The sequence below is a fragment of the Peromyscus leucopus genome, chromosome 2 (assembly GCF_004664715.2).
Source record: "Peromyscus leucopus breed LL Stock chromosome 2, UCI_PerLeu_2.1, whole genome shotgun sequence".
Lineage (NCBI taxonomy): Eukaryota > Metazoa > Chordata > Mammalia > Rodentia > Cricetidae > Peromyscus > Peromyscus leucopus.
Genome location: NC_051064.1, coordinates 48,764,049 through 48,791,984, shown reverse-complemented (window position 1 = coordinate 48,791,984; position 27,936 = coordinate 48,764,049). Strand labels below are relative to the sequence as shown.

Sequence of the window (27,936 nt, the reverse complement as noted above, 5' to 3'; positions counted from 1 at the left end):
TCAACATCAAGTGTCCTCTTCAGTCACTAGCTAAGCATATCTTCCTGACACTGCTTCCCTGGACTGGGATGATAGATACATATCAGCATACCACTTCAATCAGGCTCTTCCCATTTGTGATGAGGACCCTAACTCAGGGCCTCATGTGTGCACAGTATTTTATTTGCTGAATAATCTCCTCAGCTATAAAAGAAATGTGTCTGATAGGAAAGTTATATATCAGAGTTCCTTTTAGTATTAACAATAATAATTTAACTGTGTTTGAAAACTATGCTAGGTATTTAGATATAGGAAAACTCAGATGGTAGTATTTTAATAACAATTGTAAATGGTCAGAAATAGTCATAGTAGAGTTTATTCCATGAAATTGTATCTTTTACATACATATATGGATAAGTATGAAGTATGTGGGTGTGTGAACTTATGGTCTTACCTTCTATGAGTTAGACAAATGTAGGATATTTGATGTAAGGAGACTTCAGGAGTAGGGCTATAGTTCACAAAAAATAGTCATATAGCATACTTAAGGCCTAGATTTGATCCCAGAAACTCAAATAAATAAATAAATAACCAGGAATTTTTTAAGGCAATGAAATACTTTTAAAAATTCAGTAGAAATTTAGTTTGAGTGTAGGTTTATGCCTTAGCAATTCAGAAATTACAAACTCATCAGTGAATATTTATTAGTTATAAATATAACAAGGGCTAAGTAAAGACATTGAATAATTACACATAGTCATTTCTCACACATACTTGCTAATTTATTTCTCGGAAGAAAACAGAGTATATTGGTCAAAAGCATATACATGGCCTGGGACCTTAACCAGATCCCAGCTCTCTCTTAGGAGCTCCTCAGCCTTAGGCAGATAACTATTATTTAATGTATATTCACTTCCTCATGTGTGAAATGTGGATGATGAAGGATGCTGGCTTCTCTGAGTTATTACGTGGAAGTGAATTCACACAAAGTGCCAATAGAAGTGTTTAGCATAGAGAAAATGTGCAACAAGTTTTGGCTCATCACCATTCAACAGATGAGGTAAGAATGAAGAGAAGTATTATTAATCAAGTAGGTAAACTAATATACACCAACTAGTTAGTGTCTTCCTCCCTCCACTTAGCTACATAATCTTTACAGTGTACTTAAGTGGCCATGGCTTCTTTTTTTATATTTTAGTTCAGAAATCAAATTGAGAGAGCTGAAATATCTCCAGGACACTGAACACTTGTCTCTAAAGCCAACTCCTTTCTTGTTTTCCGATTGGTTCTTTACCTAAGAAGTAGGTATTATATTGGATTAGTGAGGACACTTTGCTCTATTTTCTCAACCTGTTTCATGAGAATTGACAGAATGGATTGACAGAATCTTTGGTTTTATTCTTTTATCTGATTTGTATTCATGGTACACTCATAAAACTAAAAAATCCCGAGGAAAAAAATTAAATGTCTATTTATTTTTAAAGACAGATAGAATACCTTTACCTGTTGATAGAATGATGTTAACAACTTTGTAAAACTTTCACTTTTTTAATTTAAAAAATGTTGCCCTGGAGGAGATGGGAATGGGGGGTGGATTGGGAGGAGGGCGGGGGTGGGGTACGGTGGGAAGAGGGAGAACAGGGGAATCTATGGATGATATGTAAAATTAAATTAAATTATAAAATTTTAAAAAATGTATCCGTTTAGCTTTCATAGCCAATGTCAGACAGTAATCGTTACTGTCATCCCTTATAAGGTGAGATCAGAATATAAATTATTCCTTTAATAAATTGAATCCACTTTGAAAGATAGGTTAATGCAAATTGACAAAATTGGGGATAGACAGTAAACTGTGATATGTGCTTTCAGAAAAAGGTAAGAGTTGATAGAGAATGAATATCTGGGGTGCCAGAGGGAGGTATAGCTTTGATAGACTGTATGGGAAGACTTCTCAGTGCAGGTGACAGTCGGACCAGTCCCATGTAGAAGAGCACCAACCACAAATTAAAGGGGTGGCCTGTTGCTTGTGTTTCTATACAACAGCAATACAGTTCAAGTAAACGGTAAAATTTGGCTGATTTTGCAGCAGGTAGACTAAATTGTCCAAAACAATTTGTTAATAGATCATGTAATAGAATACTATAGAATCAGTTAGGTTAGTAATTTTTTTGCATACCATGCAAGTAGATGTCTGCTACACTAGAAAAGCAAGCCTGTATTCTGGTGTTCTAATACTTAGGCTAGCACTAGATAAAGAACAAATATCCTTATCACTGAGGCAATGGTAGAGAATTCTACAGTTTTCCAATTAGATTACATTTATTCCAAACTGTTTTAAGGGGAAATCTCTTTTCATCACTCGTAGCTAAGGATTGTTCTCTTACTGTATACACTGTTCTACTGCCTGTATTCATGATTGTGCTGTTTAGTGTACATGAGGTGAAACTTCAGTGAAGTCATTTTAATCCATGAACCAAATAGTTTCACTTAAGGCTAACCAGGTTGAAGGCTGATTTCCTGCAGAGAATGCCACATTTTCAATGTCTTTTTGTGTTTCCTGCTTCAAGGTAAGACTACTTTACACAGCTCTTTGTTCAAGGTCTCTGTTTGGTATAAACACAGCATGGAAATGATTGCTGTTGTGGTTTGGAGCTATGCTTGAAGGAGCAAGCCACCAAAGCTCCCAGTGCATAAAACATTTTTTTTTTTTTTGCCATCTACTGCTAACTTTAAAATAATCATGGTTAGAAATTTCAGGGGTTCTCCATTCTGCCATTGCTATAAAAACCTACAGAAATCTCAAAAACTATAACAGAGTTAATAATTTAGTACAGCAAATAGATATGGTTTAAAATCATTCAAGAGAAGTGACACAAGGGGCTGAGTCTATAAGGGTTCTAAGACGAAAGGTTCTGGTGGCCTCTCCCAGTGCAGCCCCATCCACTACTATTTCTCTTTAGCAGTTATCTATCACACAGTCCACATGGAGGGTTGTCAAACAAAAGATACTTGCCAAGACTTTGTTGATCAGAGTTTTTGGTGGGATTTGGTTACATAGACCTAGTTGACTGTGGAATTTACTGACCATTAGTATTTACCTCTCTTCAGATCAAGCTGATATTATGTGTCCATGATAAATCATATTACTAAACTCTCTCCTGGGCCCAAATCTAGAGAGACACACGGTAATTATGAGAAACAGCATTCAAAGCACTTAGAGATTCCCTATTAGGGCCAAAAACAAAAACAGAACTTCATTGGTTAGTTTATTTTACCTTTTAATTTAGATATTGTGTATATTTCTAGATATATTTCAATATTTTAATAGATTTACACTACAAGGTAATTAAAATAAGCTAGTAACAAATACATCATCTTATATATTTTTTTTCTGGCTAGAACATTTAAAACATATTGTGTGAAAAATTTGAAATACCATGACATAATTAGATTGAAATTAAAGGGATGAAATAAAGTAGTCCCAGAGAATAGTATCCAGAAGTATGAAAGTGCTAGTAGATGCACAATTAAATTTCTAAACACACATACACACACCACAAAAATTATTAGGTTATATATCTCTGCTAATTCATAAGTGATATAAACAATTTAAAATATGATATTTATGTACAGCCATGGTAGCACCTAAAAGTTTAATTACTTATTAGATATTTTCCCTTCAATATTTTGGATACCTAAAAACATTTTTATAAATTTAAGCCATATCAGTTTTTAACTACAATCTTGATGAAAGAAAGCATATCTTCCCTTGTTTGAATAGCCATGTATTTTCCAAGCACAGGTTACTCAGTTAGAATTATGATTCAAGCTGCAGAATAAACCATTTGTTTTTCATTCTCTGATGGAACATTCATCTCAGCAGAGAACATAGCTTGTGCAAAGACTGTGAGGTAAAGTTGATGAATGATGAGACAGTTAGAAGGGACAAGAGTGGCCCCCAGGTGGACAGTGTCAGATCATAAAAGGATTTTCTATGGCTTAAGTTGTATTCAGTGTGCAGGGTCACCTGAGCCAATTTATTACACATCAAAAACAAACTATCTGAATATTATGTACTTTTTTTAAAGCAAATTTTCTTGGCTAAGCCTGACTATTTGTATCTGTGACCTTTTATATCTACTCCCCTTTGTGTCTCAATTTCTCTCTCTTGCCTTCCTCTTCCCCATCTCTGTCTCACTCTCCTTCCTCTTTTTCTTCTTTCCCTCCCTTTTTTTCCTTACCTCCTTTCCTTTTTTATGAGAATGCCTCACCTTGTAACTCATTTTGACCTGGAAACTCACTGTGTAGCCTAGGCTAGCCCAAAACTGAAATTATTGGCAATCCCCCTGCCTCAGTGACCCATGTCACCAGATATTCTACTCTTTTTATTAACTATCTAGAACTCACTTGTTTTTCCTTGCCAAGGAAAAGTTTTGCTTATTCTTCATTATTTTAAGATAATATTTAGTCACTTACTAGCTAATCATTGCCCCATTTTAGAGATTATCTCTGAGATGTCCTTGACTCTACACATATTTTTCAGTTGTGCTTTAACTGGACCAGTTTTTCCCTTCTATTCCTGTTCTCACTAGTAATTGTAAGTCTATAGTTCCTGAATGAGAAGCCTCTTTCTTATGCAGTTCACATTCAGTTGTCCCAAGTGTCTTGTCTTGTTCTGCTGTCTGCCAGGCATTTCATTTCTCTTTCCCATCCAGGATTCACTCTCATAACATGCCAAACCAAGTCCCCAACAGATGTCTCTCTTTTTTAGATCTGTGCAAAGTATTTTTGGCTAATCAGCTTTTAGTGGTCCATAGGGGCTAAAAGATTTTTTTCCTCTTATTTTTTTTCACAGCCCCTGAGCAAAAATGTGTTCTGTGAGAAAATCCAGATTAGTTATCAAGAAAGTATTATGGCACCCAAAACAAACCAGCCAACACAACCTGTCTTTAAAATCACTTGTGAGTTCTAAAAAGGATCTAGAAAGTGTGTGAGCTGATTGAGCATTTGTTTAGGGCCAGATCTTGGGTACCTTTTCTGGGGACTGAACAAAGCTAGAAAGGGAATGCTATTGTTGTTGTCTACCCTATAGGATAAAGAATGGCTGGTGCCCAGTCAGGAGTCAACAGAAAGCTAGTCTTTAATACATGAATTTTTATTTCATTGCTATCCATATGGAAAGGTTCCAGGTCCCCATCAGTGACTATTTTTTAGAGAATGTGACTATGGTCATTGACACATTTAACATATGAGGTTAAAAGTGTCTGCCAGTCCCTTTTTCTGAATTAGTTTTCTATGGTTTCTGTAATAAACTATCACAAGTCATTTGTCTTAAAGCAGCATGTAATTATTGTCTGAGACTTCTGGAAGTCTAAATACAATAATCAGGGTCTCTTGAGCTGAAAGCAAAATGTCACCAGGGCTGATGACTTTCAAGGGACTTTGCGGGAAGAATAAGTCTCTTCCTTTCTCACTTTGTATTATTACATCACTGCATTCCTGGGTCCCTGGCTCATTCTGCCTTCGATAGCTAACCTAGCTGCCTACTTTTGTGCTGCACTTCTTATTCTACTACCTCATTTAGTAAATGGAATCTCCCTTTCCCTTCTTTTTATAAAGATATTCCTAATTGCATTTAAGGTCCACCTCGTTAGGACAAAAATATTCTCATTTCAAGATCCAAGCTCAGTCATATCTGCAATGGCCACACACCTAGATATCTTTGCCAGCTATCAATAAATATAAACTTCAGACACTGGAAGCTTTTGCTTTCTTTGTATGAAAAACTAATGACACAAGTCAGAAAGCATGTACATTTTATAGACGTTAGGTCATATACCAATAAATGTTCTCTTATCCATCCATTCACATATTCATTCATTTCTGATCCTGTTTACTATTTTAACCCCAGACTTACCTGGAAATAAGAAACAGATGATTTCAGTTTAGCTGTAACATACCATAAGGTTATTCAACAACTTTATTGCCTGTGGCTGACTACTCCTATTCTTTAAAAGTGAGCATCTTTTGACCAAAATATAACTTTCACTTTCTTGAAGTACTTATTGTTTCTTGTCATTGTAAAAGCTGTGTGCCATTTTGTCTCCTTCATAAAAGAACTTCAATCCTTTGTACATAATCTAGACTTTTCCAGATTTACCAGTGAACATAGAAACTGTTGCTTCATTGATCAGTATTCTTTCAGTTATGAGTGACAAAAAAATACATTTAACAAAATTAAATCAAAGATGTTCTTACTTTTTCAGTAATTGAAATCTGTGACTGGCTTGTCAGTAGGAGTCAAAGCAAGAAAAAATGTTTACACTAGGTAAGTGAGAAACAGTTATTAACAGAAATATAAGTGGATACCTCTGGGAAGGATATAGAGAAGTAACAAGAAATAGTGCAGTGGTCCATGATCTGTACATGAAGAAGAGATCTTACTAAGCCAAGGGCCTAAAAAAGGAGAGGAGCAATTGCAGAGGAATGGGGACTGACTGTAGAGAAAGCCACATATAGGAGATCTTTGATTTGAACACTTCAAGGAGAAAAATCTCTATGATGAAGTTCTCATCCTTGTTCTTCTTTCTCTCACACCTTCAGGTGTTTTCTAGTGGGTTGAAACTAATATAAACCCAGATGTAAGAAAGCACTTTGGTACAGGTCAAACACCATGCAGCACCACAGCACACATGCTGGACAGGAAAGAAAGACAGGCTAGTAGCTGCAAAGGAGCAAATGGAAAGCATATCACACCAGCTAGAATCCAGACGATTTTGAAACTGTAGGGTTAGCTCCTCAGTCTCTTTGTCCTTTCTCTGTTGGCTCATATTTTCCTCTACTTGCTGTTCCAGTCTCTTCCCCATGATTTCAAGATAGTAGTATCATTGTCTCACAATTCTGAATGGCAGGAAAATAGTACCTTTTTTTTCCCTTTTGTCAAGAAGTTTAAGTAGGGTTGCATGGACGGCTCAGCTCTTTAAAGTGTGCACTTCTTTCTCAGAGAACCCAAGTAAGATTGTAACCAGAACTTATGTCAGGCTGCTCACAATCACTTCTAACTCCAGCTCATGGGATTCTTATCCCTGCCTCCCAAGAGATAGGTTTAAAAGCCTGTGTTACCATTGCCTGACTTCCTTGTTTAATATAGTAGCTGTTTTTTTCTTCTGATCCTCAGATAAATTTTGTTGGGGAAAACAGATAAAATATCACCACACTTGACCTTTGCAATTATCTGTTCTTATATATACATGACCAAATGCCCACACACACACATACACATACACATACACACACTTACCTAAAAAATTAAAATTTTTAACTTAAGAGGTTCTTTGGCCTGAACTGGGCCTATGAAAATGAGTCTTTGAGGTGATAATGTAACATGATACAGAGGATGTAGCATCAGAAAGATGGATGGAAGGACTCACCAATGATGCTCACATGTTTCTAGGTGAAGTGAAAATGGATAAGACAATGTGTTTCTGTGTCAATTTTTCCAGTTTATATCTAAAATATTTCTATATGAAACTACTTGAGATACCTTAATTTTCAACAGCATAAATTTTGAGTAAATAGACTTTGATAGCATATTATGATTCCATTTTCTATTTTTGCTAAATACATTTCCAATGAATACAGTAAAGGTATATATGTTATTGTGTTTTCTTACATTTTTTTCATATATTATTCACTTATAATCTACATGAACATCTTTTATGGTATTTTATCTATATATTACAGATTTGAATATGTTAGATAAAACAGCAGAATACTGTCAACTATTCATTAGGTGATTAGGTATTTCAAGTAAGGATTTTTTGATCTTGGACAAATATATGCATATAAAATATTCAAGAACTACTTGTGTGTGCGTAAATGTGTATGTAGATATGGTAGACTACTGGGTCATATATCTTAAAAGTTCACTAAGATTTAATTTCTTTTGGCCAAATATCTTCCCTAATTCATGAGTACACTGAAAGCAATCTGTGGTAGGAATATTTTAAAGGAACTTTTGCAGACATGTACATTTCTGTAGAATTAAACATAAGCTAGGACAAGTGGTGTTTTATTTCAACTACATCATTATATTCACCCATATATCTGACTGTTTCATTACTACTAAAAATTAAATCCCAGGGAATAAGACATGGATGTTTTTTTGGAAAATCATGTGAGAAACAAAAAAAAAAAACTATTTATTTAAAGGAGATATTGCTATATATTCACAAGAAATTAGAATTTCTGAATTTAGAAACCTACTATACGTTATGCTAACACTCTGTAAATGTACAAACATATTATGAAATTTCATTGTAATTGATAGGAAATTCTATCTGATACTGCATAAAAACGAATTCCAACCTTCAGAGGCAGTCACAGGTATTCTTAAAAAAGAAAACTATGGCAAACAAAAGGATGAAAAAAAAAGATTCAGTCAATAAGTGACCTCAGTAAATTTAATATATTTGTTAACTTCATAAAATACAGAGATACATGTTGACTAAAATAAAGTGAGAAAAGCTAGATAAAACTGTATGTTGATAACACTTATACAAAATATATATTTAGCAAATGGAAATGATATAACAAGCCATGTTAGTAGAGGTTGTGTTTGTTTGGCACAGCAATGTTGTATTTTTTTTCCTTTATTGGATCATTTTTAGAATTGATTATAGTAATCTTATGACATCTTTATAAAGAAAACGTTTAACTATAATAAATTTAAAAATAGCTTTAATTCCTATATATTCTATAGTTATTTGAAATATACTACTAATTAAAGAATTTTCATGCCTTTTTCAGCTTTGTGTGAAATGATTTCTAAGTCTGTTTGATTTGAACAAATGATTCACAGGCCTGGCTCTTTTGAGACTGACCACAGAGCCTCATGTTCCACTGACCCAGGGATTTATCATAAAACAACATTATTCATTCACAATGACTCACAGCAGATGGCATGGCATATTATACATTGTGTTTCTTGAAAATGATGTCAACATAAGGAGAGGCTATAATGCTGGACAATGGGATTGACCCATGGGTTTACTGATTGAGCCAGGATATATAGGAAGTGGTAAGAGATGTGGCCCAGGATGAGTGTCATCATTATATACAGATTCATGGTCAAGCTTTCAAATGTGACTGTTTGATGTGTTAAATGGGTGTAAACTCATTAGGCACATCAACCTCACCTCATTGGAAATGGGAAATAGTTCTGAAAGTGCAGTTGCACATCCGGTCATCCACTATGTCTCAAATAATTTGAGTTGTAGGAAGATAAGTGTCCTCTGGATACTTGAGGGGAAACCTAAGGGACATAGAGGTAAAAAATCTCTTTATTGAAGTATTTGTTAAGTATGAATTGGCTCTGGAGCCTTTGTAGTTGAGCATATTAGATCACAGTGTACCAAATGAGGGTTATTCTACACAAAGCCCTTGTGTGTCTGTTTTCTTCTCAACTTGGTCTCATAGTGGACTTCTTTGAATCTTAAAACCAGCTCATGTCACTATTTTTAAATTTTGATTGTCTTTATTTTATGTTATTGTTTACGTTGTAGTTTTTCATTTACTTTAGCTTATCTAAATATGGAGATGAGGAAATGGAGATGGTGTGTAGAGGTAGAGCAAACAAAATATGGATGGTTGGTTAACATAAATTGAAATATGTTTCCAAGTGTGTTGGCCCAAGTTTTCTATTTTATAACAGCTTTAGTCTAGCCTTCAAAACAATATCCAGATATATAAATGTATTTTACCCTTGTACATATTTACATGTGTATGTCCTCATACATACACATTTTCTGTATGATTGTCCTTAACAATTTTCTTATAAAAATTTGCCCATTTGCTACTTACTAACAATACATGTTCTTTTAATGATTAGAAAGACATATTTACATGAGCCTGGGTCCTTGGAAATGATGTCCATAAAAAGAGAGAGAGAGAGAGATAGAGACTATAATGATGGTCTTTGGGATAGGCATATGTGCTTATTAACTGAACCAGAATATATAGTAAATGATAAGAGATTTCCCATAATGAGTGTCATCATTATAATACAGATTCATGGTCAGTCCCTCAAGTGTGATTTTATAATCTCATGATCTTAGAGATCATATGAATAAGATGTGGTTATAATAATATGTCTTGAAAAGATTCACCAAATACTGATTAAACATCTGCATCCACTAAAAGGAAACAATGCATGTGATGGAATAATCCACTGTGGAAAACATAATAATATTATCTCATATAAATAAGTCTTAGCTTTAGTACATAAATCACTATTAAATAACACCTTCTCAATTATCACAACAAACTGTTGACCTATGAACAAGACTTGGGGACTTTATTTTTTCTTAATTAGTGATTGATTTGGAAGAGCTCAGCCCACTGTGAGTGGTGCCTGTTGTGGCTAACATCCATTGTGTGTTGTGCCTGTTGTGTGTGATGTCAGCACTAGGCTAGTGGTCCTGGGCTGCACAAGATACCTTGCTGACAAACTAGGCAGAACAAGCCAGTAAGCAGAAGTTCTCCGAGACCTCTGTTTCAGTTCCTTCTCCGGAGAAACGTGACTTATGTATGAGTTTTAACCTGAAACAAACCCTTTCCTCCCTAGGTTGCTTTTAGTCATGGCGTTTTATCACAGCAAAACAAACCTAAGAAAGAAGGCAGACAGGAAACATGTCCTTCCTAGAAATTTTGTCTAGTGATTTCAATTGATTTATCCCTTATCACATCAATTACTCTTTTTGTAAGGAGGACCGGGAAATATTACCTAGCTGAATATGCATTGCCCATAGATGAAGAGAGAAGTAGACAATGTAGTGCATAGACTGCTAGCCATCTCATCACAGAAAATGTGCTTCACATTTTCCTGATTTTCCATTTTTTCTCTATGTGTTACTCATTGTTATAGCATAGTTTCAGCCCAGGAAAATAAACTTTCACCTTGGTTCAATCATATTTTTTTATGAATTGACCCTACCAACTTTGTGTCATTTGAAAAGTTAATGAGCACGCTTTATACTGCTTCACTCAAGTGTATGACTTAATATAAAGGAAAAGCTATCATAAAAACACAAGAAGAAAAGGTTAATCACTGCTTCTTTTCACATCCAAGATAATAGGGCTGGTTTAGTTGTCTCTTTTGTTTACTGGAAGAAACAATGATCTTTAACAATGGCTTCAGAGCTGGGTCCTGTAAGCAATTTGAATGCAAAGACAACTTTTCTCTGTTCTTTGGAGACTTGTCCATAAGTAGATGAAGAGAGAATCTGAGAATTTAAGGAAACAAAGAAATGAGAGCCAAGAGACAACAGATTCTTTAACACATTGCACAGTCAGGTGGAGACACAAAATGCAAAATTCTCCATAGACAATATCTGAGGCGAGTTTAGAGTAGCCATTTTACACATTTGATCTTCATTATTTTATTTCTGAGGATGTCATTACCCTCTTCCTCTTCCATTAACTCTACAAGTTAACCAGAGATGATCTGTGATGTATTAAGTGTGACAAGGATTGGCCGAACAGTAACACATAACCCTACCATGTCTTCCAAAATTCTGAAAATCATTGGGAAGAACAGTGGACCTTCCTTAGTGTTTGTTGTTTTATGTGGTATTGATCTGTTTTACTTAGAGACAGAGGAAATAATTGTCCCAGAAAGGCAAAGAACAAGATATACACAGAGCTTGCCCATATTTAAAATATAAATCCAGACCCCAAAAAACAAACAAACAAAAAGCTAAGGGGTCCTGTCAGTTAATAGGATATCTTGAGAAATTATCTGGAGTAGAAAAAATTTAATGCAATTACGAGTTAACAGGGCTATTCTCATCTCCTTTTCTCTTCCAGTTCCTGTTTACTACTTTACACTAGAGGGGAGAAGGTAATACTCGTCTTAGTAAACCTTGTTGTGTACCATGTATATAATGTTAGCCTTAATTAATACTTGATCCAAGCAATTAAATGTTGATCATTATTTATATATACTTACAGTAAAAATGCTACAACCTTTATGTTTGTATTTAACTGTCTAGTAGTTTTAGCTACCACTGAAGTGATTTATTATAAAAGACCAACAGAAAATTAATTTTTCAATGTCAATCCACTAATCTCTAGGGCTTTTGCATGACACAGACAATAATTCTCCAGGCAGAGTCCCATCTCTGCAGATCTTGTCATATGGAAACTTATTAGTAATGGAGATATGAATTCTCCACTGACTGATTCAGAAATTCTGGGTGACCTGGGAATCTGCATTTTAAATTGCTGCAAATATTTTCAAATATAAGCTCAAGTTTGAGAACCAAGCCTGCTGAGTGCTCAGGGCACCAGGCACTGTGTTGTAGCTCCCATGTCCTCAGTGGTTGTGACTATTTTTTTATAGATACAGATACTTTGATAATAAATTATACAGCATCTTTACTTGATTATATAAATCTCTCTCAATGTCTCCAAAAATACAAATTTTTAGTCAATTTCCTTGAATTGGAGTTTTTTTGTTGTTTTCTTTACTTAGGAGCAGGCTCTAGATATCATAATGTTAAGTGGTTCATGATATAACTGTTATGATTCCCTTACACTGGTAACTAACCTACTTATTTGGTAGCTCTGACAGAATATCATTGCCATTCATAGAGCCCACTGTATTATTGTGATAAATCTATAATATTGTCTTTGCTTGAAAAATAACACTATGCTTATCTGCTCTGGGTTGTTCTAAAGTGCCTGTTCTCATCTATTTGGGATATGTCACATGAAGCACATAGGAGGAAAGAGATGACCAGACAATGTTAGCACATTTTGGAGCCCTTCTCACTGTTCATTGCTAAGGGTCAAAAGATATTTATTTTATATATTTATATATTTCTTTTATATATAAACAATATATATTTTCTCTTTTATGTTTGTAGAGTCAAATGGTAACTCAAGGCAGACTTCCCTATCATTGATCTGTATTGATCAAAATAACAAATTTCCTGTAAGATAAGAGTCTCACTTGAAAATTCAAATTATATTCTATTTATGTTCATTATGTCAGAGTCTGTTTCTAAATAGTATAATCCAATGAGAAGTGAACAGAGATATAGATGGATTATTGTGTATTGTATTGATTTCATGTTGCCATATTAACAGTATGAGAAATTGATACATGAATGTCATCAACTGTGTACTATAAAAAGACATTTTGAATGGTGTACACAACCAAAGTAATTTTTTCTCTAACAATTTGTTCCCAATTCTTATCATTTATAACATTTATTTTTATATCACATGATGAAGAGGAGGGGAATGTTACTTGAAATCTTTGTTCTTAAAGATCCCTTCCATCATTTCCTGTAGTCCTTAGAGATCTATAAATTACTGTGAGTGGTGATATCCTGCTTCCCTTCTGCTTCCAGGCAAAATGGAGGGAAAGAGGAGGAGAATTGGATAAGAAGAATAGAGATTATATCTTTGAGACAGATCAGTCAGGATGTGTGTGTACCTTAGTGATCACTCAGAACTTTTATAAACTCATAATAAAGGAGTCTACCTCACTGGAGAAGAGACAGAGGCCACTATACTCTGGAAAATGCAAGTGGTTGGGGCTTTGGTGGATGAAACCAACAAATACACATTCCTTTCCACATATTCAATATATTCTCTTCTTAGGTCCATGGCTTATTGGTGCCAAGCTTAGCATGCATTCATGTGCACAAATACTCAGAAGCACTATATTTTTTTGTGGGAAAGATTTTAGGTGTCCACCCTGAGATGATCATCTTTGATTCGGACTAAAAACATTATCTCTTCACATAACCTGGATAATGACTCCTTGCCTCACTTGTTATTCAAGGTGATCCAAAGAAACAAGGCAACCTGGGATTTCATAAGGAAAGACATCTAGTCTTTCCTCTGTATAGTTTATACAATTTGTAACATTTTTGTTGATCATTTTCTATAAAATACCATCTAATAAATAATATTCTATGGCCTAGTTTGTTCTATGAAGCAATTTTTCATTTTTTACTTTGCATGTATGTGTGTTATATGCATATGTGTACTTGTGTATGGAATTGTGTTCACTTGCACTGAAAAGTGTAGGAGCCAGCAGAAATTGGTGGTTGATGTTGTTGAATGTCTTCCCCAGTTTTGTTGTTTTTTTAACCATTAGAATTGTTATTGACAAATTGTTTTTTTTTAATTATTGTTTAAGAAAAATTTTTAATTCATCTTTACATACCAACCACAGATCCTCCTCTCATCCCTCCTCCAATGCCTCCACAGCAATTACCCCCCCAAACTACCCACCATCCCCTCCTCCAAAAGGGTAAGGACTCCCATGGGGAGTCAGTAAAGCCTGATATATTTAGCTGTAGCAGGACCAACCCTCTCCCCCTGCATCAAGGCTGAAAAGGCATCCCACCATAGGTAATGGGCTCCAAAATGCCAGCTCAGGTACCAATGATAGATCCCGATCCCACTGCCAGAGGCCCCTTCAAAAGACCAAGCTATACAACTGTCTCCCTTATGTGGAGGGTCTAGTCTGGTCCCATGGTCTACAGCTATTGGTCTAAAGTTTGTGAGTTTCTATGAGCTTGGTTCAGTTGTCTCTGTAGATTTCTACATCATGATCTTGACCCAACTTGCTCGTATAATCCCTCTTTCCTCTCTTCAACTGGAATCCCAGAGCTTGGGCTGGTGCTTCACTGTGGATCTCTGCATGTGCTTCCATCAGTTACTGGATGGGGGTTCTAAATTCTCTGGAGCTGTGGGTTGTAGTTTGGTTATTCTTTGCTTTAATCTAGTATCCATTTTTGAGTGAGTACATACCATGTTTGTCTTTATGAGTCTTGGTTACCTCACTCAGGATAATATTTTCTAGTTTAATACATTGGCCTGCAGATTTCATGATGTAATTTTTTTAACAGCTGAGTAATACTCCATTATGTATATGTACCACATTTTCTTTATCCCTTTTTTGGTTGAAGGTCAACAAGTGGCTGAAAGACATTTAAGTAATTGCTCAACATCCTTAGCCATCAGGGAAATGCAAATCAAAATGACTCTGAGATTCTATCTTATATCTGTCAGAATGGCTAAGATAAAAACACTGAGGACAGCTTATGTTAGAGAGGATGTGGAGCACTTTTGGTGGGAGTGCAAACTTGTACAGTCACTTTGGAAATCAGTATGGTATTTCTCAGAAAATTGAGAATCATTCTACTCCAAGACCTAAAGATACCACTCTTGGGCATATACCCAAGGGATGCTCAATCATACCACAAGGACACTTGCTCAACTATGCTCACAGAAGCATTATGCATAATAGCCCAAACCTGGAAACACTTTAGATGTCTCTCAACCCCTATATCTTCTTTATTTTTTGAGACAGGGTTTCTCATTGACCATGGATCTCATCATTATTATTCTGCTCATTGTCAGAACACTATGGGTAACTACCCATCTACTCTACCACTCATGGCATGCTTATATGGCAAACATTTTAACTGCACAGTTCTCTCCTTAACTCCTCATTTGTTTAATTTAAATATAAAAAAAATTTCTTCATTTTGTATTTTGTATGTGTGTTTGTGTATGTATGTACTTGCAGATGCATAATCACACAAGGAAGGAAATACATATGGAACTAAAAACACTTCTAAACATAATGCAATTCAGTTTTCTTAAGTATGCATTAATTCTTACATACTAGGATTCCATGTGAGGGAATTTACATGGAAGATGTTGATATCTACATTAGATTTTTTTTTTTTTTTTTTTTGGTTTTTCGAGACAGGGTTTCTCTGTGTAGCTTTGCGCCTTTCTGGACTCACTTGGTAGCCAGGCTGCCTCGAACTCACAGAGATCCACCTGGCTCTGCCTCCCGAGTGCTGGGATTAAAGGCGTGCGCCACCACCGCCCGGCCAGATATCAACATAAGATTTTTAAGAAGTTACTTTTTTCTAGATTGTTTATAAGAAAAAATATGTGATAATATATGTACCAGGCAGATGTCATAAATTTAAACCAACTTTTATTATTAAAATTCTTGAAATTAAAATTACAGGAGCCAATAGCATGAATTGTTCTCATCCTCTTAAGACTCAGCTTCAAGGTCTATACTGGTTGTTCATAATGTCTATATACATATTGCATAACATATTTCTTATCACTTCAATTGGTGAATCTAGGATTGTTCACTCAAAAATGTGCTATAGAGGTATATATTGGACAGGGATATTTTTTTTCTAACAGAAAACTTTTATGAAGAAAAATTTTTATTCATTTTATACACTAATCAAAGATCTCTCTTCCCTCCTCCTACCCTCTGCTTCCCCCTCACCAACCCCCCACTCTCCCTCCAAGAAGGCAAGGCCTCCCATGGGGAGGCACACCCAGTAGTGGCTAGTCCAAGCCCTTCCTCCTGCCTTAAGGCTGCACAAGGTGTCCCAACATAGGTAGTGGGCTCCAAAAAGCCCCCTCACATACTGCCAAGGGGCCCCCCAAGCAGATCAAGCTACACAATTGTCTCACCATGCAGAGGGCCTAGTCAGATCCCATGCAGGCTCCATAGCCATTGATCCAACTTTCATGAATTCCCACTAGCTTGGTTTGGTCATCTCTGCAGGTTTCCCCATCATGATCCTGATGCACTTGCTCATAGAATCACTGCTTTCTCTCTCCTACTGGACTTCTTGAGCTCTGCCTGGTGTTTGACTGTGGATCCTGCATCTGCCTCCACCAGTCATTAGAGAAAAGTTTTGTGATGATGGTTAGGTATTCATTGATCTGATCATTGGGGCAAGCCAGTTCAGTTCAGGCACCTGGACAGGGATATTTTAAAATAATACTATTTATTTTAGGTACAGAAAGAGAAATTAATTTATAAGCTACAAAATAGTGGTGATGAAATAAGCATCTCATTGTATTTTATTTGAACTCTTGATTTTGAATACTGCATATACATATTTCTATCCCCTATATAATTAAAACTATATTCATCATGCTAACTCTGATATTCCTGATGTCTAGTATTTTAATTCTCAGCATTTCTGTGCATTTCAAACACTAAATCCTCCATAAATTTGTTAGTTACTTCTCTGTTCCTATTCAAACATTCATTTATTGCATGCACTATACCATCATTATGATTATAAATTCACAGGCTTATGCATGATCATGCATGCATATGGACTATTTCATATTATGTATCTATGGTCCCTTTTATAATAAAAGGGTCCCAAATTTGGAGAATGAAATCAAATTGAGAAAGTTAGAATATTTTTGTAAATTGTCTTTCCCTTAATATTCTTTCACTTAACAACTGAGTCATGATTTGAAAATAATCAATCTGTTTCACTACATACATACTTATACAGGAACACATTAAATATCACTTACAATGGATATTCTTCTATTCATGTTTCAACAAGAATTCTTAAAATGGTAGTGAGAATACTTTCATACTGTCAGAAAAATGTGTTTGATGCTGTCTACTTTAAAATGAGCTTTATATTTTTTTTCTGTGAAGTACAAAATTCAGGAAGCACCTTAAAAAAGCGTATTATCACCATCCATTGATAAGAAGTGTTTATTTTTTTTTTAGATTGACTGGGCTAGTTTGTAAAACTAAGCAATCTCAAATTCCAGAGACAAATCAAGCCACATCTGTGTCAATGTTCATTGGGATTTGCTGAAGCTTTCTGTTCAGTTTAATCAATAACCAGCCAGACTTTCAGTCAGCCACATACAGAGACCAGTCACTTTGACTGGAGGAAGTGAGAGAGTTGACAATCGTATAAAATATTTAAGCCACATTCTGATATAATTCATAAATTCCCCTTGCTTTTCTTTCTGGGCTGTCAAGGGAATGTTAGACTTATTAACAGTATTTTATGTGTACACTGCAAAACATTTTTATAGCATTCAATTATAAAGGTAATATCAAAAATATCTAGGACAATAACAAATCCTGCATTACAATATTTGCACTCATACCTTCTTGTGCAACCCATGTTTTTAGAAAAATATATGAAAGCACAAACAGGCATCCTGCTCTCACCCTCCAAGCAGTATATACAGTGATGTTAGATTCAGAACACACTACAGATACACACAGGCTTTCCACTGAGGATTCCAAACACACAACATGATATGCACACTTCTATATCACATCTCTTGGCAGAGGGTCAGAATGTGGGTTACTACCCAAGGGGCTGAAAAGACGGTCTCTCAATTTTACCCCTCACCTACAGAGGCCAGTTCCTTTGGTCATGTGACAGTGTGTCCTGTGTTTTTACAGCACACACATTGTTCCAAAATGTTAACATCTAAAAACTTTCTTAGGAGACTAAGATTCTTTAGAGAGATATAAATAAGGTCAATAAACAAATTGCTGGGACTTACTTTTAGTCTCTTTGGTAATCTGTTGTATATTGTAAGAAGTAAAACTAGTAATTTAGGAGTGATGTGTGGCATTTGTGACATGGAGTTACTATTCCCTCATGTATCACACACTGTTGTATCATTACATGTATTACACACTGTAAAGGTCTGTAGTTTTGATCATTTGTAATTTACTGTTGGTGCAGTAGCCAACAACTGCATTGGTTCCTCCTGTAGGTGAATAAAGTCTCATCTACCCCCACAAAAAAAAATGTAAGCCAACCATCGCCCCTGTTCACAATTCACTAGACTCCCAATAACCTCAAAGAGACAGCAGGTGTGACTCCATGGGTCTAGAGAGCAAGAAGTAGGTTATAATTATGTCATTATCACAATACAGTTAGGGTGGCCTGACCTAAAGCATGAAATACGTGCGCTAAACATGGCATATGTATCAGGAGTACCTTAGTGAGGCCATAATACATAGACTAGCTAAGTCTGTATTACACAGAGATCAAGAGAAAAAATATAAGAGATAAATTAAACTTTCATATGACTAGAAAACAGTAGTTGGAAATGATCCTTGAATCAAAGTTCATAAGGGTACTTAGCTTTCCTTCTCAGTATATGTTGATTTGCACCTGGTTGATTATTATATGGGCAAATATTTGAGGTTCCCCCAAGTTCAGCAGGGAAGGAATTAATTATTCAATAATGTCTGATCACTTCCTCTAATAATACCGGTTTTCTGTCACAGTAAGGAAAGGGCAGCACATGTTCACAGGATTTGAGAAAGAGAATGGGTACATGTATATAATATGACACGTTATTTTTAATCAAATAAAGGAACAAACCCACATATAAATATATGTGTGTGTCTGTGTATATGTGTCTGTATATATACACATATATAATATAAAATGAAAGGCAATTGTGCCCTATGCTTTATCTCTTACATTCTGCCCCTTCACTGTCTCCCTTTTCATTGTGTGCTCTCTGTGGATTCTCCTCCTTTCTCACTGTGACTTTCGATACACTCAGCTAGGTGGTCAGAAGCAGGAAAATTAAAGCAGAGTTGATTTCTCCATGTTGAAGATGTAAATTCATCTCTTTGCAGTAAATTTTACTCTTTTCTCTGTTTTTTTTTTTTTTTTTAATTTTCTCCCATTTGTTTTCCCATGTAGCCAATTAGTATCTTTGGGTATGTGTATATTTTCAAGAATATATTTCTTCCTGTTAGTTTACCTGAATGTTCAGATTTCACCTGATCTGTGTGCTTAATTCACTATTGGATTTCTCAAAATATAGTCATGTTTATGGACAAGTTTACAGAATAGAAAATTCTTTTATGTGAACTATGGATACCATAATAAATGTGTCTGATAATGTAAGAGAAATCCAAATCCATTTTACACCTGAAGAGATCTACATGGATACTATTTAAAGTATTATAATACATCTTGGTTGGATACTATTTACAGTACTATAATATACCTTGTTTGCAACCACTCAAAATCAAAATATAAAATACTGTTGTGTACCATATTAAAGTTGTGTTTTAGACTTGATTAAAAGTATTTATAGGTAGATATAATGGTAAAATGCTGTAATCTTGCCATTAATGTGGCAGATGCAGGAAGATCTTGAATTTGGACTGCCCTGGGCGATAAAGTATAATCTACCTCCAAATAAACAAAATAACTAATTACATGATCACTATGCCATATAGAACTGGCTTTCTTCCCTTAGTTTTATCTTCCTCTTGTCCCAATTTATTTCAGTGACCTTGTGTTGATTACACTTTTAGTGAAGAAATGGAACACAGTGTGTCATTTGAATTTGGAAACATAACAAAGTGCACACCATGTGCCTCAGTTTCCTGAATAAGAATTTGAAACTCATTTGAAGCTATGATACTCTTCAGCTACTTCCACTACCAAGTCATTGAAGATGAATTTTTTCCTAATTAAAAAGATGATGTCTTCAGGTAATGAAGTTCCTCATACATACCAGGAAAGATTTTGATAAGAAATGAAAGCAAATTAACTTTACAAGACTACATCAGCGGATGCGGTTCATTCATGTAGCGCTGATACTGAAGGCCAAGACACCGGCATATGTTTATAGTCATTCTTAATTTTGTTCTGAGATCAAGAATCAGTGGGGCATGGTGATTTAAAGACTGTGTTTGTTCTTTGCAAATGTAGGGAGCAGCAGTCACATGCTTCCCATCAGTAATCACTGCATTTCATATTAAAAAACAACTATTGCCAGTGTATGATGAATAAATTTAAAAAAAAAACCCTGATTATAGCATTATAGAATTGCCTCATTCTCTGCTCATCATTAGAATGGTAGAATATGAACTGCATAGAAAAGTATGTTGATTTTCCTTAACCTGAAACAAGTATTACTGTATGAATACAAGGTAAACTCTAGGTATGCTGTGATGTAAATGATACGTACAAGTAGCATTTCTCTTCATTAAAATAAGTGCCACATTTGCATGCCCTGCTGTGCAGAGATTGCTACATAACATCACATCTATCAACACAGAATAATAAGGTGCATCGTCCTTGCAAAAATGAAAAAAAAAAAACATCATATAGACATACAATTTGAGAAATGCTATTATCTGAGAATCTAGACAGACCCAGGTAAAAGTTTCTGCTGGTATATTTATTTGTTATCCCTGCCCATTTACTTATCCAGAAAAGTAAAATTGAAATTTAACCCAAAACATCTATTTGCTATAGGACAACAAATGAATAAAATATATAGAATGAAAAAGGTATTAAAAACACAGTGTTTCATTTCCATTACTTTTCCGATTTTTTTTTTTTGTGTGTGTGTAGCCAAGGTTTAAAGACATTTTTGGACAAATCCATTGAATCCTATTTTTTAAAAAAATTGACAAGTTTTAACAGACTTACTTGAAAATAAATTCTCATATAGTTCCCTAGGCAATATACTTTGAAAACCATAAGTTATTTCCGTATTTATAACTTGTATACACGGGTACATATTCATTCCATAGTGTGCATGTGGATGTCTGAAGGCAGTTAGCTGGTGTTGGTTCTCTACTTCTACCATGTGGTGCTGTGTTCAAACTCAGGTTTTTAGGGATGGTGGCTAGCTTTCTTACCACTGAGCCATCTCACTCATGGAAATATTATCATTATTAATCATAATTTCCTGATTTGTTTACTCTTTATTTCAAAAATACATAATATCCCTCTTCTAATTTGTATTTATAATATACCTTTTCTCTTTCTAAGTAATACTTTCTTTCTATGAATTCTCTATTTTAACTTGTATATAGGTGATATGGAGTTTGCATTCTGGAAATTGAAACAGGAGTCATCCAACATGATATTGTTGTTTTGTTTTGCTCCAAATCATTTTTTACTTGAGGCAGATATAGTTCATATTGAACAGATAATCAGTCTTATAAAATCTGATGTTCTTTTCACAACAGCTCATTTCCACTACAATAAAATGAAATTGACTTTTAAGAGAATGTGTAAGAGGTCACCAGATAGCCGTTCCACTATTACCAGTGGACCTTCCTTTCTTAGCAGTTATTTATAGGCCATGCGTCAAACAAAAAAATAATTATTGGTTGTTTAATGATGAGGATAAATGAGTCATTATTTATCAATTGGTTCTGTCACTGAGCAGCACCATAGAGTTTTCCTGCACAATCTAGATGATGGATGTCAACCTAGCTTCTTGATTGCAATCAAGAGACGAGGGCAACATAGGCAACTTGAGGCCGCTGCTGGTGTCACACAGCATATTATTTTACAGTAAACTTTTCTTATCACATTGATTTCTTCTGTCTCTGTCTGTGTCTCTCTGTCTCAGTGTGCGTGTGTGTGTGTGTGTGTTACAACTCACAAGTATTAGGGCATATGTGGTTGTCTTGAGTGCAACTTTTGCAATATGGTTCTTTCTTTCAACACACAAGACCTAGGTGGGGTCAAATGTGGGCTATCAGGCTTAATAGTAAGCATCTGTAACTGCTAGGTGTCTCATCAGGCCTCCCTATATTTCTTGATATGAACATACTACTTCTGTTGATCAGAATCCTTTCCACCTGCCAAAAAAAAAAAATGAAAGAAAAATCTTTACTATTTTACTTTAGGCTAAATTCTGTTTAGTCACAGCATTTTTATGTGGGAGATAGATAGAAGCATATGTTCATAGGTGTGTGTGTGTGTGTGTGTGTGTGTGTGTGTGTGTTTGTGTGTGTGTATGCATATACATATGTATTCACACAAGCGGGCCAGACACTAATGTATACCTTCCATAACTTCTCTGTATCTTTTTCAATCATAATTTTTCATAGGTATATTTTGATCATATTTCTCCTCCCCATTGTCTCTTAGATTCTCCCCATCTCCAGGACCAGTTATTTTATTCCCTCCCCAAATAGAACAAAATCCATGAAAAACAAAACCAAGACTGATACACATATGAATGCATAGAGACTGTGACAGCATAGAAAATCCTTCTCTAGTTGAAGGCAGACAAAATCCCAGCACTTAAAGAGAAGAGAAAGCAAAGTCTTACCTCCACATCTTATGTTTAAGACAGGATCTCTCTGGCTCAGCCTGGGTCTCACCATTTAAACCAGACTGGCTGCCTAGCAAACTCTAGGGATCCACCCATCTCTGTTTCCAAGCATTGGGGTTGCAGGCACATACCATCTCACAGTTGTTACATGGCTTCTGGGGATGAGAACTCAGGCCCTTGTGATTGTACAGCAAGCACTTTACCCACTGAGCTATCTTCCTATTTTAGCCAAACCATTACTTTGGAGATAAAAGAATTAATTTGGCCGGGCGTTGGTGGCGCACGCCTTTAATCCCAGCATTCGGGAGGCAGAGCCAGGCGGATCTCTGTGAGTTTGAGGCCAGACTGGGGTTACCAAGTGAGCTCCAGGAAAGGCGCAAAGCTACACAGAGAAACCCTGTCTCAAAAAACACCAAAAAAAAAATTCATTTGTTATTTTTTCAGACCCATGTATATTTTAATTTTTCATATTCATAGGATACAATATTAATTTTCTATGTATATTATTGTATGTTAATAATATCCAGCAAACTTCTATTCTTGGCCCACCATTATTTTCTATTATTTTCTTTTTTTTTTATTTATGAGATTTCAATGTAATGACATCATAACCTCCCCCCCCCACTGCCTCCTTTAACAGACCTCACAAATGTTTAAGGGTGAATTCTGCAGTACGTTGTGAACTGAAATACCTCATGACATTCTTCATTTTCCCACCATTTTATTTTTATAGGCTTATTTGTGTAGCTGAATATCATGTCAGGAAACTGGTCTTTCTTCCCAATTATGTTGGATGGTGACTGTTATAGGAAGTTTCAGAAACATGTTCTAGATAGTGATTCAACCAAGTTTGTATTGAATATTCAAAGCAGTCTTCAAAAATAATAGCCTAATTGTGTTTCTGTGAGAAGTAACTTTAACTTGAAATACCTTCAATTCAAATTCAGATCCATCATATCTTTAGAATGTAAATTTCCCAAGAGTTGTTAGAGACCTATCATCTACGTATGGAAACAATCACTCTTTATGATCATTGATCATATTAGTGTTCTCATTGAAACTTGACACAACGAACATAAAACATATTTTATATTATTGTTCCTAGAGTTCATCATGGCAGGGTAAATATGACTTCAGGAGGAGTAGGCAATTTGTCACTTTGGATCTAAATCAGGAAGCAAAGAGCATGGATCCTGGTGCTCAGCTATACTTCTCCATTTATGCAGTCCAGGAACACAGCCTATATAATGAGGTGTCCCTGTTTACAATGGGCCTTACCACTTCAGTTTCTAATGAAAATACCCTCTCACAGATGCGCCCCAAGCTTTGCCTCATCTGTGACTCTATGCCCTGTCAAGTAGAAAATCAGTATTACACATACAGAGACAAATCACTTTTCTTATTAGAGGACAATACTTTGTAACTTCAGATCTAATTATGAAATAAGATTTAGTTTTATGAAATCAAATCTAAGTCTCATAAATTTTATTTTGAGAAGCACTCCAAATTAGTGATATTTATATAGTAACTATATAAAAGGTCTTGAGTAAGAAATACACTAGAGATGATAGTGTTTTATTTCCTGTCATTTCCCACAAGCTTTAGATATTTATCTAAGTGGATCATTTGAGCCCCACATATATAAATGTTTATTGTCTTCTTTTACAGAGGAAGCAACTAAACACAGAAGGTTTATAGTCAAAAGAAGCAGAGCCAGCATCTGAGAGTATGTTGCCATGTTCAAAATTACACACACTTCATTAATTTTATAATTTTAAAAAACTGTAGCTGACCAAAGAATGAGATAGCAATGAATTCGACAGCAGCATTCCATTGTGTCCATCTAAAAGCCTATCTTTCACTTACTAAACATGCCACACCATCCCAGCACAGTGGCATTACATCTAGGTTTCTGTATGGCTGGAAAAGAACTCTGTCTATAATATCCTCCATGGAACATTCCTTGAACATCCAGTTATACTCATGTTGACATGTTGGTTCTCTTCTCCTTTGTCCTCTACAAGCTAATGTTAATATAGACACTGTTAATAAAGACAAGTCTCATTGCATGATCCATTTGTTTAATCCTTGGGATAAACAAAATTTTGGCTAACACGTTCCTTTTTCCAATTCCCTTCTAACCCAATATAGTCTTGTTCCCAATGAGCACACTTATTGGGGATCTTTTCACCATCTATTGATGCTTTCAAGAATAGTTAGAATCAAGAGCATTTGTATTAGTGACTTAGAGTGTTCTATCATCTTCATTACAGAGTCATCCTTATTCCCCAAATGCTTTCTGTTGGTATCTTAGGTATGTCACAGAGGGGAGAAGAAGATTTGTTTCTGCAGGGTATGTATATGTGTAGACAGTAATAAAGGAAAGATAATGATATGATTTAAATCCCTAAGTTATTTTATGTGTTGTTCATATTAATAAAATATAGGAATCATCATTTTGCACATGAGAAAACTGAGTCTCAGGAAATTCAGCTGGGATTCAGAACAAAACCTTGCTTACTCCCAAACCAATGTTTCTGATAAGCCCAAAGATCTTCTGGCTAAATTCTTTATTGTTCATTTTTTTACTTCATTATTAATTTTTATAGCACTTGAGTATAAAGAACAAAGTTTTACTGAGAAATAACAATGCAGACTTAGAAGCAAACTGTTACATAATTGTGTGCCAACATTCTTATTTTCATATTTCTTGCTCATATTCTAGCTGACATCTTGTGCATATAGTCACATCTGTTTTGGCTCTGAAATAGTGATACATGTGATAAAATCCATAACAAATCTTGGAAAATACTTTTATTTAATACAGAAACAAGAATATATGAACTGAAATAAAGCTACACATAACACATGGGCACCAATTACCAAATAAATGTAATTTTATTTTTGGAACTGAATGTAAGAAAAATATTCCAAGTTGTTCTGACTTTTTAGATGACTGACATGATCACCAACAAACTCACCAGTCTTGAGTTTGGAGTCTGTCCTCCACGAGAATACTGGTTTTGTTCAGCTTCCGAATCACACTCTGGAGCATATCATCTATGTCTTTGCTCAGCAGCATTATTTGAAAGCTTTTCTTCCTTCTATATAATTTTGTATAGCAGTTAGCTTATTCTTGAAATAGTCTCTTTTAGTCTCTATGAAGACTTAATTTTGGAAATTAATGTGAATTTTGATGATGCTTTATGTCAATAAATTACACATATAACTATAGCTTAAATAGTTCCTAAAATAGCAATAGCCTCTAAAATACATGTATTATTATTAAAAACTAATTATTAAATTATTAAAAACTCTACAGTCATTTCTGAGTTTTAATACAACAAACTGACATCTAACCTGAAAAAGTATGTGAAGGAATACATACTTAATTGACTTTATAAGATATTATACAATCTATCTATCTATATGTCTGTCTGTCTTTCTATCAACTATCCATCCACCCACCCACCTATTGATCTACCTTTCTATTTTCTATCTATCTATATCTCCATGTATTTAAAAGCATATTTTACAGTTATAAATAGATGTTATTTTAATTACAAATAAATGCAAATTTATATTATAAACTTCAAATTTCAGAATAAGGAATCATTCAAAACCCACGAGGAGATTATGTACTTCCTAATAAAATATTGCAAAAGGCTGACACACTTAATATTCATTGGCAAAAAAAAGTACTATTATTCTTCTACAGATAAAAGTAAGTTCAAATTAAGTTAAATATCTAACAAATATATTAACAAAAATCAAAAGTATCAGTTTCTTTGTGATATTCAATTGAGAAAAGTTCTAAGAATCAAGAAAACTCAGACTTGTAAGTGGATAATTTATGGATTTCTTTATAACTGTACATCTAAAGTTTACATTTTGAAAGGTTTCACAAACAAAATGTTTAAAGAAATGCATGAAGCAAATATTTGTAATGTATATGGCATATTGTTGTTACCTTTAATAACAACAAAAATAATTCCTAAAGGAAATCAAAGGTAATTAAAAGAATAAGAGAATTGTCAATACACAGTTTATAGACAATACAAAAGAAATCAACAAAATGCAAAACATATAAGGCGTAAATGTACTATGCATTAGCAAAAAAAGTAATAAAATACTATTTTCTCCTATAAATGTTCAAATAAATATTAATTATCCAACAGCTATGCAATATTGTCAAGAGCAAAGAAATGATTGCTAGTATTATCTGCTAATGAGAGTGCACTTAGTTTGTCTATTCTAGCAAAATAGAAATGACAGAGACAAATAATAAAACCTGTGTCTTGTTTTTCTATGAAATAAACAGTATATTGAAGTGAGCAGAATCACTAAAATACATTCACTGTAGGATTAGAATATAGGAGCTATTATACATGGATATGGGAGTAATTAACTACTGCAGTGAATTTAAAGCATGGAGTATTACCTAGCCATCAAAAATAGACCTTATGCAGAGTGAATTTGATGTTTGAGAGGTGTCAAAAATAATTCCAAGGATTCAATGGATAATATGTTCCCACCACAGCTACAATACAAAATAATTATCATACTAGTGAAAAATATTCTAGAAGCTTAACACTAAATATGTTTATTCCTAAAGTGACTACTGGATTGTGTGGGGAAGGGAAGATATGAAGAAACATTTTCCCATTCATCTTTGTGTGTTTTTAAAATACTTGAATTATTAAAGATCAATAGTACAAAAGGTTTCACCAGATAAAAGATTATTAGAAAGTACATTAAGTATTTTGAATCAGGTCTTATTGTCATACAGTCCCTGCTTGGATATAATCAAAGGTTAAAACTCATCATTTTTTTTTTAGGAGGAAGCTTCCACAAAAATTAGCTACTTTCCAAAAATAGCATAGCAAGTTTCAATTATTCCTGTCCTCATAGCATGGTCAGAATGTTATTTCTCAATTTAAACTAATATAAAATGATTTAAGGAACAGCATTGCCAACACTGTTCCATAGGGTTAG

General features: G+C 34.7%; 1 protein-coding gene across 4 annotated transcripts in view; it reads left to right on the top strand.

The window, feature by feature from the left end:
- Positions 1 to 27,936, top strand: part of Lingo2 (leucine rich repeat and Ig domain containing 2) — a 1,171,857-nt gene that overhangs the window by 226,988 nt on the left and 916,933 nt on the right. The window contains exon 3 of one of the 4 annotated variants that reach the window (XM_028878483.2): positions 11,845 to 11,878. The exons of the other annotated variants lie outside the window; for them this stretch is intronic. The gene's annotated coding sequence lies outside the window, so the exon portion shown is untranslated. The remainder of the gene's footprint in view (positions 1 to 11,844; positions 11,879 to 27,936) is intronic. 4 annotated transcript variants of the gene reach the window in all.